The sequence below is a fragment of the Kogia breviceps genome, chromosome 3 (genome assembly GCF_026419965.1).
Source record: "Kogia breviceps isolate mKogBre1 chromosome 3, mKogBre1 haplotype 1, whole genome shotgun sequence".
Classification (NCBI taxonomy): domain Eukaryota; kingdom Metazoa; phylum Chordata; class Mammalia; order Artiodactyla; family Physeteridae; genus Kogia; species Kogia breviceps.
Window position 1 is genome coordinate 56295102 of NC_081312.1, and position 12203 is coordinate 56307304.

General features: G+C 35.1%; 1 long non-coding RNA gene across 1 annotated transcript in view; it reads left to right on the forward strand.

Annotated features, from left to right (window-relative positions):
• Nucleotides 1-12203, forward strand: part of LOC136793794 (uncharacterized) — a 392876-nt gene that overhangs the window by 300636 nt on the left and 80037 nt on the right. The window contains exon 3 of the long non-coding RNA XR_010839568.1: nucleotides 11539-11707. This is a non-coding gene — a long non-coding RNA (uncharacterized lncRNA). The remainder of the gene's footprint in view (nucleotides 1-11538; nucleotides 11708-12203) is intronic.

Here is a 12203-nt window from a genome sequence, read left to right on the forward strand (position 1 = left end):
TGAGGCTAACTTTGTTGGACTTATGAACAAATTGGACTTACAAATGCACTCTCAGAATGGAACTTGTTCATATGTAGGGACTTACTGTACCACAAAATGTACCAAAAATCAGAAATTTTAAGGCATAATAAAATCTCTCAAATGTTACCAAAAGATCAAGTGGATGAGATTTTAGAAGATATCACTTAATTGATTGTATTTAACAAGTAATAGGAATACCAAAGAAATAAATATAAAATTTTAGTGTTCTAGAATTCCAAAATTACAAGCATGGGAGTATGTTGACCTGATTGGCACAATAGAGAAAGTCATTTGCAATGGAGGGGAATGTTAGGGATGGTGAAGCTAATGCAAGTCATCAATCCAAAGAAGTATTTTCAAATGTGGGTGTCATGTCTCTGATTGCACTTGAGATGTGAACAGTGTTCACTTGTTTAGAGTATATAGGGCCTATGATGGTTGTACTAAGTTGGCTGTACCTGAAATTGATTATTTCTAGAGAAAATAGTTTGCTCTTAGAAGTAACTGTGACTAAATGAATTTGTGATTCATGAGACAGCAGAGATATCTCTTTGAATTTAATTTTGCACCTTCAAACTAAAATAAGTTCTTGACATAACTATATATGTTTAAAAAGTAATATGGCATTAGTGCACAAAGGTTATGTGTGTATAAATGGCTATTTATTTGATGTAGTTGATTGGAAAAATAATTAAAAACTTGAAAGATTGTCAGAAAATAATACATTGACAACATTTTTCAAGTTTGAAAGAAGTTGGTAATCCAGGAAGTATCTCTTGACTATGTTCCTCTGTGATTACCATATCATGTTAGAGGCTGTGCTTACAGTTTGTTCAAAAAATGTCACTTAAAGGAGTCAATCCCTGGTAAGTTTTACCTGTTGACTTGGATGTTTCTGCAAAGCAGATATGAAGCTCTTTCTTACCTTTGTTTACCAGTGTTTCTCAACATTTTTGTCATTATCACCCTCCACAAATAGCCTTTTTAAGCATTTTTTCCCTAATCACCTCCATGAAATGTTAGTATCACAAATATACTATATATTTGTTATGTACTGTATAAATGTCTGTACATTATATATAAAATTAGTACAATTTTTTTCTATTTTATTTTATCGTATTCATTTTCTATTGAGGTATAGTTGACTTACAGTATATTAGTTTCAGGTGTACAACATAGTGATGCAGTATTCTTATAGATTATACCCTATTAAAAGTTATTACAAAATAATGGCTATAATTCCCTATGCTGTAAAATATATCCTTGTTGCTTATCTATTTTATACATAGTAGTTTGTATCTCTTAATTCCATACTCCTATCTTACCCTCCTACACTTCCCTCTCTCCACAAGTAACCATTAGTTTTTTCTATATCTGTGAGTTTACTTCTGTGAGTCTATTTCTGCTTTGCTATGTACATTCATTTGTTTTTTTTTTTTTTTAGATTCCACATATAAGTAATATCATACAGAACTTTCTCTGTCTGACTTATTTCACTTAGCATAAGATTCTCTAGGTCTATCCGTGTTGCTGTAGATGGCAGAATTTCATTCTTTTTTATGGCTAATATTTTATTATATGTATATCACTTCTTTATCCTTTCTTCTGTTGATGGACACTTGGGTTGCTTCCATATCTTGATTATTGTAAATCATGCTTCTGTGAACATTGAGGTACATTCCCTTTTTGAATTAGTGGTTTTAATTTTTCCAGATATATACCTAGGCTTGAGTTGCTGGATCATATGGTAGTTCTATTTTTAGTTTTCTGAGGAGCCACCATACTGTTTTCTAAAGTGTGGCTGCACCAATTTATATTCCCACCAAAAGTGCACAAGTATTCCCTTTTGTCCATATCCTTGAAACATTTGTTATTCTGGGGTGATATCTCATTATTATTTTGATTTGCATTTCTCTAATAATTAGTGATGTAGCATCTTTTCATGTGCCTGTTGGCCATCTGTAAGTCTTTGGGAAAATGTCCATTCAGGTTTTCTACCCATTTCTTTATTTCTATATTTTTATATTGAGTTATATAAGCTGTTTATATGTTTTGGTTATTAACCCTTTTTTGGTCATATCATTTGCAAATATTTTCTCCCATTCCATAGATTGTCTTTTCATCTTATTGATGAATTCCTTTTCTGTGTAAAAGCTCTTAAGTTTAATTAGGTCCTATTTGTTCACTTTTGTTTTTATTTCTTTTGCCTTAGGAGACACATTCCAAAATATATTGCTATGATTTATGTCAAAGCGTGTCCTGTCTATATTCTCTTCTAGGAGTTTTATAGTTTCCATTCTTACATTTATATCCTTAATATGTTTTGAATTTATTTATGCATACAGTGTGAGGAAATGTTCTAATTTCATTATTGTATATGTAGCCGTCCAATTTTCCCAGCACCACTTATTGAAGAGATTGTCTTTTCTCCATTGTATATTCTTTTCCCCTTTGTCTTAGATTAATTGAACATAAGTGCATAGGTTTATTTCTGGGCTCTCTATTCTGTTCCATTGATCTGCTGTGTCTGTTTTTGTGCCAGTACCATGCTATTTTGAATACTGTAGCTTTGTAGTATATTAGTATAGTCTGAAGTCTGGGAGGGCGATAACTCCAGTGTTGTTGTTTTTTTTCTCAAGATTGCCTTGGTAATTCAGGGTCTTTTGTGGTTTGATGTAAATTTTAGGATTATTTTTTCTAGTTCTGTGAATAATGTCATGGGTATTTTGATAGGGATTGCATTAAATCTGTTGATTGCTTTGGGTAGTATGGCCATTTTGACATTAATTCTTCTAATCCAAGAACATGGGATATCTTTCCATTTCTTTGAATCATCTTCAATTTCCTTCATTAATGTTTTATAGATTTAAGATTATAGATCCTTCACCTCCTTGGTTGAGTTTATTCTTAAGTATTTTCCTCTTTTTGATGTGATTTTTAAATAGGATTCCTTTTAACTTTTGCTTTCTGATAGTTAATTATTAGTACATAGAAAAGCAACAGATTTCTGTATATTTTCTTCAATTCTGCAACTCTGCTGAATTTACTTGTTAGTTCTATTAGCTTTCAGATGGAGACTTTAGGATTTTCTTTATAACATATCATGTCATCTACAAATAGTGACACTTTTGCCTCGACCCTTCTAATTTGAATGCCTTTTTATTTCTTGTCTGATTTCTATGACTAGGACTTCCATCCTATGTTAAATAGAAGTGGCAAGAGTAGGCACCCTCATCTTGTTCCTGAATTACCAGAAACTCTCATCTTTTCACTGTTGGGTATGCTGTTAGCTGTGGGTTTGTCATAAATGGCTTTTATTATGTTGAAATATGTCCCATCTCTACCCACTTTAAAGAAAGTTTTTAAATCATGAATGGATGTTGAATTTTGTTAAATGAATTTTCTGCATCTATGGAGATGATCATTTGATTTTTATCCTTTCTTTTGTTATTGTGGTGTATCATATTGATTTGCAAACATTGAACCATTCTTGTGTCCCTAGAATAAATTCCAATTGATCATGGTGTATGATTCTTTTTATATATTGTTGGATCTCGTTTGCTAACGTTTTGTTGAAGATATTTGCATCTATATTCATCAATGATATAAGCCTGTAATTATTATTATTCTTTGAAGTGTCTTTGTATGCTTTTGGTATGAAGGTAATGGTGGAGCTGTAGAATGAATTTGGGAGTGCTCTCTCCTACTCAATTTTTTGAATAGTTGTAGAGGATAGGTATTAGTTATTCTTTATATGCTTGGTAGAATTCCCCCTTGAAGCCATGTGTTACTGTACTTTTGTTTGCTGGGAGTTTTCAAATTACAAATTCAATTTCACTATAGTGATTGTAATGTTCAGATTGTATTTTTCTTCTTGACTCAGTACTGGCAGGTTGTATGTTTCAAAAAGATTTGTCCATTTCTTCCAGGTTGTTCAATTTGTTGGCATATAACTGTATTATTCTTTTAATGATTTTTGTATCTCTGTGGTATCAGTTGTTACTTCTCCTCTTTCATATTTTATTTTCTTTATTTGCATCTCGTCTCTTCTTCTTGGTGGGCCTGGCTGAAAGTTTATCAATTTTGTTTATCTTTTTAAGAAAGCAGCTCTTGGATTCTTTGAATTTTTTTCTTTCTTTCTTTCTTTCTTTCTTTCTTTCTTTCTTTCTTTCTTTCTTTCTTTCTTTCTTTCTTTCTTTCTTTCTTTCTCTTTCTTTCTTTCTTTCTTTCTTTCTTTCTTTCTTTCTTTCTTTCTTTCTTTCTCTCTTTCTCTCTTTCTCTCTTTCTCTCTTTCTTTCTTTCTTTCTTTCTTTCTTTCTTTCTTTCTTTCTTTCTTTCTTTCTTTCTTTCTTTCTTTCTCTGTTTCTCTTTCTCTCATCTCTATTTGTCTCTGTCTTTATTATTTCCTTCCTTCCTTCTGTTGATTTTGGGCTTTCTTTGTTCTACTTTTTGTAATTCTCTGAGATAGTAGGATAGGCTGTTTATTTGAGATTTTTCTTGTTTCTTGAGGAAGGCCTATATCCCTTTAAACTTTACTCTTAGGACTACTTTTGCTGTATCCAAGAGATTTTGGAAAGTTGTGTTTCCATTTTCATTTGTCTCAAGGTATTTTCTGATTTTCTCTTTGATTTCTTCATTGACCAACTGTTTTCTTAGTAACATATTGTTTAGTTGCCACATGTTTGTCCTTTTTCCCATTTTTCTTTCTGTAATTGACTTCTAGTTTCATACTGTTGTGGTTAGAAAAAGTGTTTGATATAATTTCTATCCTTTAAATTTGTTGAAATTTGTTTTGTGGCCTAGCATGTGATCTATCCAAAAAACCTCCATGTCCACTTGAAAAGGATATGTATTCTGGTGTTTTCGTATGGAATGTCCTGTAGATATATATAAAGTCCAACCAGTCTATTGTATCATTTAAGACCACTGTTGCCTTATTGATTTTTCTGTCTGGATGATCTATCCATTGATGTAAGTGGGGTATTAAAGTCACCTACTATTATTGTATTATTGTCAATTTCTCCTTTTATGTCTGTTAGTATTTGCTTTATATATTTAAGTGCTCCTGTATTTGGGTACATATATGTTAATGAGAACAGATCCTCTTCTTATATTGATCCTTTTATCATTATATAAAGCCCTTCTCTGTCTTTTGTTATAGCCTTTGTTTTAACACCTGTTTTTTCTAAGTATTGCTACCCCCACTTTTGTCATTTCCATTTACATGAAATATCTTTTTCCAGCCCCTCATTTTGTCTGTGTGTGTCTTTAGCTCTGAAGTGAATCTCTTGTAGGCAGCCTATGGATGGGTCTTGTTTTTTTTTTTTTATCCAGTCAGCCACCCTATGTGTTTTGATTGGGGCAGTTAGTCCATTGACAATTCAAGTAATTATTTACAGGTGTGTATTTATGGCCTTTTTTTTTTTTTTTTTTTTTTTGTGGTATGCGGGCCTCTCACTGTTGTGGCCTCTCCCGTTGCGGAGCACAGGCTCCGGACACGCAGGCCTAGCAGCCATGGCTCACGGGCTGAGTTGCTCTGCGGCATGTGGGATCTTCCCGGACCAGGGCACGAACCCGTGTCTCCTGCATCGGCAGGCGGATTCTCAACCACTGCGCCACCAGGGAAGCCCTATGGCCATTTTATTACTTATTTTCTGGTTGTTTTTGTAATTCTTCTCCATTCTTCTTTTTGTTTTTTCCGTTGTAGTATGATTATTTTCTTTAGTAGTGTGCTTGTATCCCTTTTAGTTTTTGTGTATCTATTGTAGGTTTTTGATTTGTGGTTACCATGAGGTTGATATATGTTGACCTATAATTATATCTACTTGTTTTAAACTGGTTGCCATTTAAGCTCAAACACATTCTAAAAGTTCTACATTTTTTTACTCCCCTTCCCCACATTTTGTGTTTTTGCTGTTATATTCTATATCTTTGTGTTTATTCCTTGTTTATTGTAGTTATATTATTTTACATTTTTTTTGTCTTTTAATCTTTATACTGGCTTATTTAATGGTTGATCCTCTGTCCTTAGTATATATTTGCCTTTCCTTGTGGGATTTCCCTTTCCTATAGATTCTTACTTCTTTTCCTCTTAGAGAAGACCCTTTAACATTTCTTATTGTGTATGTTTAATATTGATGAACTCCTTTAGTTTTTGCTTCTCTGAGAAGTTATTTATCTCTCTTTTGAGTCTAAATGATAATCTTTCTATGTAGAGTATCCTAGGTTGAAGGTTTTTCCCTTTCAGCACTTTGGACATATCATGCCACTAATTTCTGGACTGGGAAGTTTCTGCAGAAAAATCAGTTGATAGACTTATAGGGATTCCCTTGTATATGAGTCTTTGTTTTTCTCTTGCTGCTTTTAGAATTTTCTTTTATTCTTTAACTTTTGCCATTTTAATTATAATATGTCTTGATGTGGATCTGTTTGGGTTTCTCTTGTTTGGGGCCAACTCTCTGTGCTTTCTGTACCTGGATATCTGTTTCCTTCTTCAGGATTGGGAAGGTTTAGCCATAATTTCCTCTAATACATTTTCAATCCCCTTCTCTCTCTCTTCTCCTTTTGGGACCCCTATGATGTTGATGTTAGTATATATAGTGTTATTACATAGCTCCTAATCTCTTCTCATTTTTTAAAATTTGTTTTTCTTTTTGTTGTTCTCATTGGGTGATTTCCATTATTCTAGCTTCCAGATCACTTATGCTTTCTTCTGTACCACTTAGTCAGTCTTCTATTCATTCTTTTCAGTGTGCTTTTTATTTTAGCTATTATTTATATTTTGGATTGGGTCTTTTTCATATTTTCAAATTCCTTGTTAAAGTTCTCACTGTGTTTATTTATTCTTTTCCCTAATTCAGTTAGCAATCTTATTATGAGTGCTTTGAATTTTTTATCTGGTAAATTGTTTATTTCTGTTTTATTATTTATTTTTTTCAGGGGTTTTCTCTTGGTCTTTCAGTTGAGACCAGTTCCTCTGACTTTTAATTTTGCTTAACTTTCTCTGCCTCTATGAATTTAGGTGAAACAATTACCTATTGTGGTCTTAAATGTGTGTTCTTATGTGGAAGCATCCCTATACAAACTGTGTGTGCCCAATGCCTTTGGTGGGAGATCTGGATTTGATTTAGATGCTATTCACATTTTTCCTCATGGTATGCTGCACCTATCACCTTGATAGAGAGTAAGACTGCAGATAGAGGGGCTAGAGCTATGACTTCGTGTGAGGCAGGACTTCCCCTATGCTCAGTGGCCATCACTGCCCTATCAAGGGTGGAGTCTGATCCCAAGTTGCTATAGCAGAAGCCTTGAGGATCAGGCCTCAACTGGCTCTGTTTTCTGTAATTGTGCACTTTTCCCTCTCCCTATTGTGGGATCCTTGTGACAGGGGAGGAGCACCAAATCAAGTGGTCCATGAAGCCTCTCAGCCCATGTCAGCCACAGACAGAGGTCTCTGCCATCTCTAATGCCTGTGCAGGCACCAGCAATTTCCACTCACTCAGCTAGGACACAGTCCTGTGTCCAAGTCCCCTTTGTCTGTCACAGCCAATCACTCCCTACAGCCTCCATCACCCTCAACTGTTGTGGAACCACACTGCAGTGCAGGCAGCATCTGCATGGACTCTTGGTGTATACCAAGGCATGAGCTGTGGGGGAGTAGCCACCTCCAGAGTTCTGGGCTGCTTCTGATGCACTGCTTGAGTAAGTGCCAAGGATAGTCACTGCTGCCCCACCCAGGTTCTGCCTTGGGACCTAGTTGCCTCTGTGTGCGTGTCCCATGGTAGAGTTTTCTCCCCAGTCATGTTAGCCCTAGATCCAATGCCATGCTGTGATGTAGAATAAGCAGAACTTGAGGGTTCACTAGGATTGAGCTGGAGCCCACACCAAATAGGTCACCAAAAATGAGTCAGCCAGCCATGCTGTTTCAATTTCAATTCAATTTCAATTACCCCTGACCAGCCCTCAGGGGTAAGCCAGCTTGAATGCAATCCTCATGAGCAGAGTTTAGCCTTTCCACAGGCCTCCAATTAGTCTCAGCAGTTCTCCACTCAGCCAAGGGGGCTTGTCTCCCCTGTATGACCCCAGGACTAGGGCACCCAATCCGTGGCTCTCACTGTTCACTCTCAGGTTTGGTCTCTGCCCGTGTATTTTCTCCCTTTCCTCTCTCAGGGCACAGGTCTCTACTTGATCACTTTCTTCCCTTCCATCCTGATTATGTGTGGATCTTTCTTATAGCCTTGGTTGTACAGGAGTCTTTCTGCCAGTTTCCAGTTAGTTTTCAGTGAGAATTGTTCCACATGTAGATGTATTTTTGCGTATTCATGGGGAAAGGTGAGTTCCACATTCTCTTCTCTACCATCTTCTTCATTCCCTCAAAAAGAGTAAGATTTTTTTACCCTTGCCCAAAATGATTTTCTCCCTTAGTAGTGCTCTTGTTTTATTGAGAATGCATGATACACCTAATTCAAAATAAACAATGTGTGAGGGCTTGGTGAAGGTGTCTTATTAAGAAGACTATAAAATTTATTAGTACTCAGTTTTATTTTTATGGAGCTAAGTCAGAAGTAAGCATAGTGTGACCTAAAAAACTAAAAAAAAACAAACTTTAGCATAGTTTCTCCTTGGAAAGGTCGGTTTAAATACTTACTGAGTCTGATGCATAACTGAAAAGCAAAGTGTTATGAAATGTAAACAAACATACTTGCAGAAGCTTAAGCATAGAATTATAAGCGTTTTTTAAATAAATATGAGAGATCTAAAGCAAAAGAAAAATTTTCAGAAATATTTGTCGAATGCTGGGCATTCAGTGTGGCTAAAATGGAAACAAGCCTGACCTCAGGAGACTATGGCCTAAAGGGTGAAAGAGCAGCCCAAATCAGTTTAGTAAGCGTCAAGTTAAAAAGTAGAGAAAACTATGAAGATTTAAATTGAAACTGCCCACAGGCAGACCAGATGGCAGAGAGGACAGTTGGCAAGTTATAACAAGTCTATGGGCATGGCGAATTCTGACCCTGAGGTGTTAGAAGTGAAGAGAAAAAGGCATAAAATCTGTTCCACATAGGAAAGCAGTTGGCAAATGTCAAATGAGATCAGTAAGTAGTGAAGATTTCAACAAGGCAGGCTGGGTCAGATACAGATTTTTTTTTTTTTTAAAGGAGGAAGGAACACTTATGGGGGAAACCATTAGTAGTGAAAGAGAGAGAAATAATTCAAGACACAGGCTGAGTCATAAAGCAGTGGATATTCAGCCACAGGCACCTGGGCTAACAGAAGAGGGAAATAAAGGAAAAGAGTTTAAGCATCAAGTGTCTACAAATTAAAAATACACAAGAAGAGACAAAGCGGAAAGAGAAAAGATACAGGTAGCACTAGCAACAGCAGAGCAAGCACTGTTAGAGGATTAGAGACCAACTTCCTTCACCTCTTGTTTTACCTTTCCTAGAATAAAACACCTGTGAACAGGGGTAAATAACAGATCACCTGAAAGGCAGACAGTTGATTGTAGCCATACTTTTAAAGGAAGACTTTTCTGGGAGCCTCAAAATCCAACTCCTTTATCATTTTGTCATGTCAGTCCCCAATACTGAATCATTCTTTTTGTTTTCTCTGTAATTGCTCTCAACTTAAAACAACATTGTTACAAAACAAAACAACCAAGGAATTATATTGCTATATAACACTATCAAATTTAAGTATACTATAGGCTTTGGGTCGTTGTGTTTTCATTGTCATTAGTTTCTAGGTATTTTTTGATTTCCTCTTTGATTTCTTCAGTGACCTCTTGGTTAATTAGTAGTGTATTGTTTAGTCTCCATGTGTTTGTACATTTTACAGATTTTTTTCCTGTAATTGATATCTAATCTCATAGTGTTGTGGTCAGAAAAGATAATTGATACAATTTCAATTTTCTTAAACTTACCAAGGTTTGATTTGTGACCCAAGATATGATCGATCCTGAAGAATGTTCCATGAGCACTTGAGAAGGAACTATATTCTGTTGTTTTGGGATGGAATATCCTATAAATATCAATTAAATCCATCTTGTTTAATGTATCATTTAAAGGTTGTGTTTCCTTATTTATTTTCATTTTGGATGATCTGTCCATTGGTGAAAGTGAGGTGTTAAAGTCCCCTACTATTATTTTGTTACTGTGGATTTCCCCTTTTATGGCTGTTAGCGTTTGCTTTATGTATTAATGTGCTCCTATTTTGGGTGAATAAATATTTACAATTGTTATATCTTCTTCTTGGATTTATCTCTTGATCATTATGTAGTGTTCTTCTTTGTCTCTTGTAAGAGTCTTTATTTTAAAGTCTATTTTGTCTGATATGAGAATTGCTATTCCAGCTTTCTTTTGATTCCCATTTGCATGGACTATCTTTTTCCATACCCGCACTTTCAGTCTGTATGTGTCCCTAGGTCTGAAGTGGGTCCCTTGTAGACAGCTTATATACGGGTCTTGTTTTTGTATCCATCACTAATCATTAGAGAAATGCAAATCAAAACCACAATGAGGTACTACCTCACACTGGTCAAAATGGCTATCATCAAAAAATCTACAAACAACAAATGCTGGAGAGGGTGTGGAGAAAACGGAACCCTCTTGCATTGTTGATGAGAATGTAAATTGATACAGCCACTATGGGGAACAGTATGGAGGTTCCTTACAAAACTAAAAATAGAACTATCACATGACCCAGCAATCCCCACTACTAGGCATATACCCTGAGAAAACCACAATTCAAAAAGCGACATGTACCACATATTCATTGCAATAACCAGGACATGGAAGCAACTTAAGTGTCCATCGACAGATGAATGGATAAAGAAGATGTGGCACATATATACAATGGAATAATACTCAGGCATAAAAAGAAACGAAATTGAGTTATTTGTAGTGAGGTGGGTGAACCTAGAGTCTGTCATACAGAGTGAAGTAAGTCAGAAAGAGAAAAACAAATACCATATGCTAATACATATATATAGAATTTTTTAAAATGGTGATGAACCTAGGGGTAAGACAGGAATAAAGACACAGACATATAGAATGGACTTGAGGACATGGGGATGGGGAAGTTTAAGCTGGGATGAAGTGAGATAGTGGCATGGACATATATACACTACCAGATATAAAATAGGTAGCTAGTGGGAAGTGGCTGCATAGCACAGAGATCAACTTGGTGCTCTGTGTCCACCTAGAGGCGTGGGATAGGGAGGGTGGTAGGGAGACGCAAGAGGGAGGAGGTATGGGGATATATGTATATATATAGCTGATTCACTTAGTTATACAGCAGAAACTAACACACCATTGTAAAGCAATTATACTCCAATAAAGATGTTAAAAAGGAATTTAAGTATATGATCTAATTTCCCCAAATATGATAAATTTCCTCATTTCTCTATCTCAGGCATAAACCTACAGTCAGAAACTTATTTTATATGTTCCACAATACCCTATATTTCATGTGTGTGGTAATAATCATCCCACTTCTAATACATGTTTTTGTCTCCAATAGAGGTCACGTGTTGATGTCATGGGGCAGCACCTCTCTGGTTACCACTATTTCTTCAACACCTATTACAGTGCACAGAACATATAATTATCTGTGTCAGAACAGAGTACGCAAGAGTATAAGAGAACAACGTCAGAGGAGGAGAGAGGGAAAAAACAAATCAAAAAATGAGGTAAAAAAATCCTTTCCCTCAATGTTAAGAAAGTATTATTTCTTCCTCAGAACTAGCAACTTAGGGGAATGGTTCTTACCTGACATGTTAAATAAATACTGGCATTACGATAAGTATGTATCCTATTTCTTTTTATACATTCTAAATGTGTATATTAAGAGATCTATATTACAAAAATTATTTGATTTAATCACAATGTGTCAAAGACAAACCTATTTAATTATTTGATAATTAAAGAAATCTTAAGAAACATCTCCTAGTGGATAATGATTTAATGAATGAGAAGCTTCTCAAGCAAGATTTAATGCCATTGTAAAAAATAAACATTAGTAGAGAAATATCAGTAAAACAATATTCTTTAGGATCATAAATATAATCCCATTTTTATAAGGCTATTCCACATGTTTTAATTAAACTCTTTTATAAAGTGTTATAACGAGCATTGATTGCTATTTAGAAAACTTTTAACAGGCTCTTAGAGGATCTGCAATGCTTG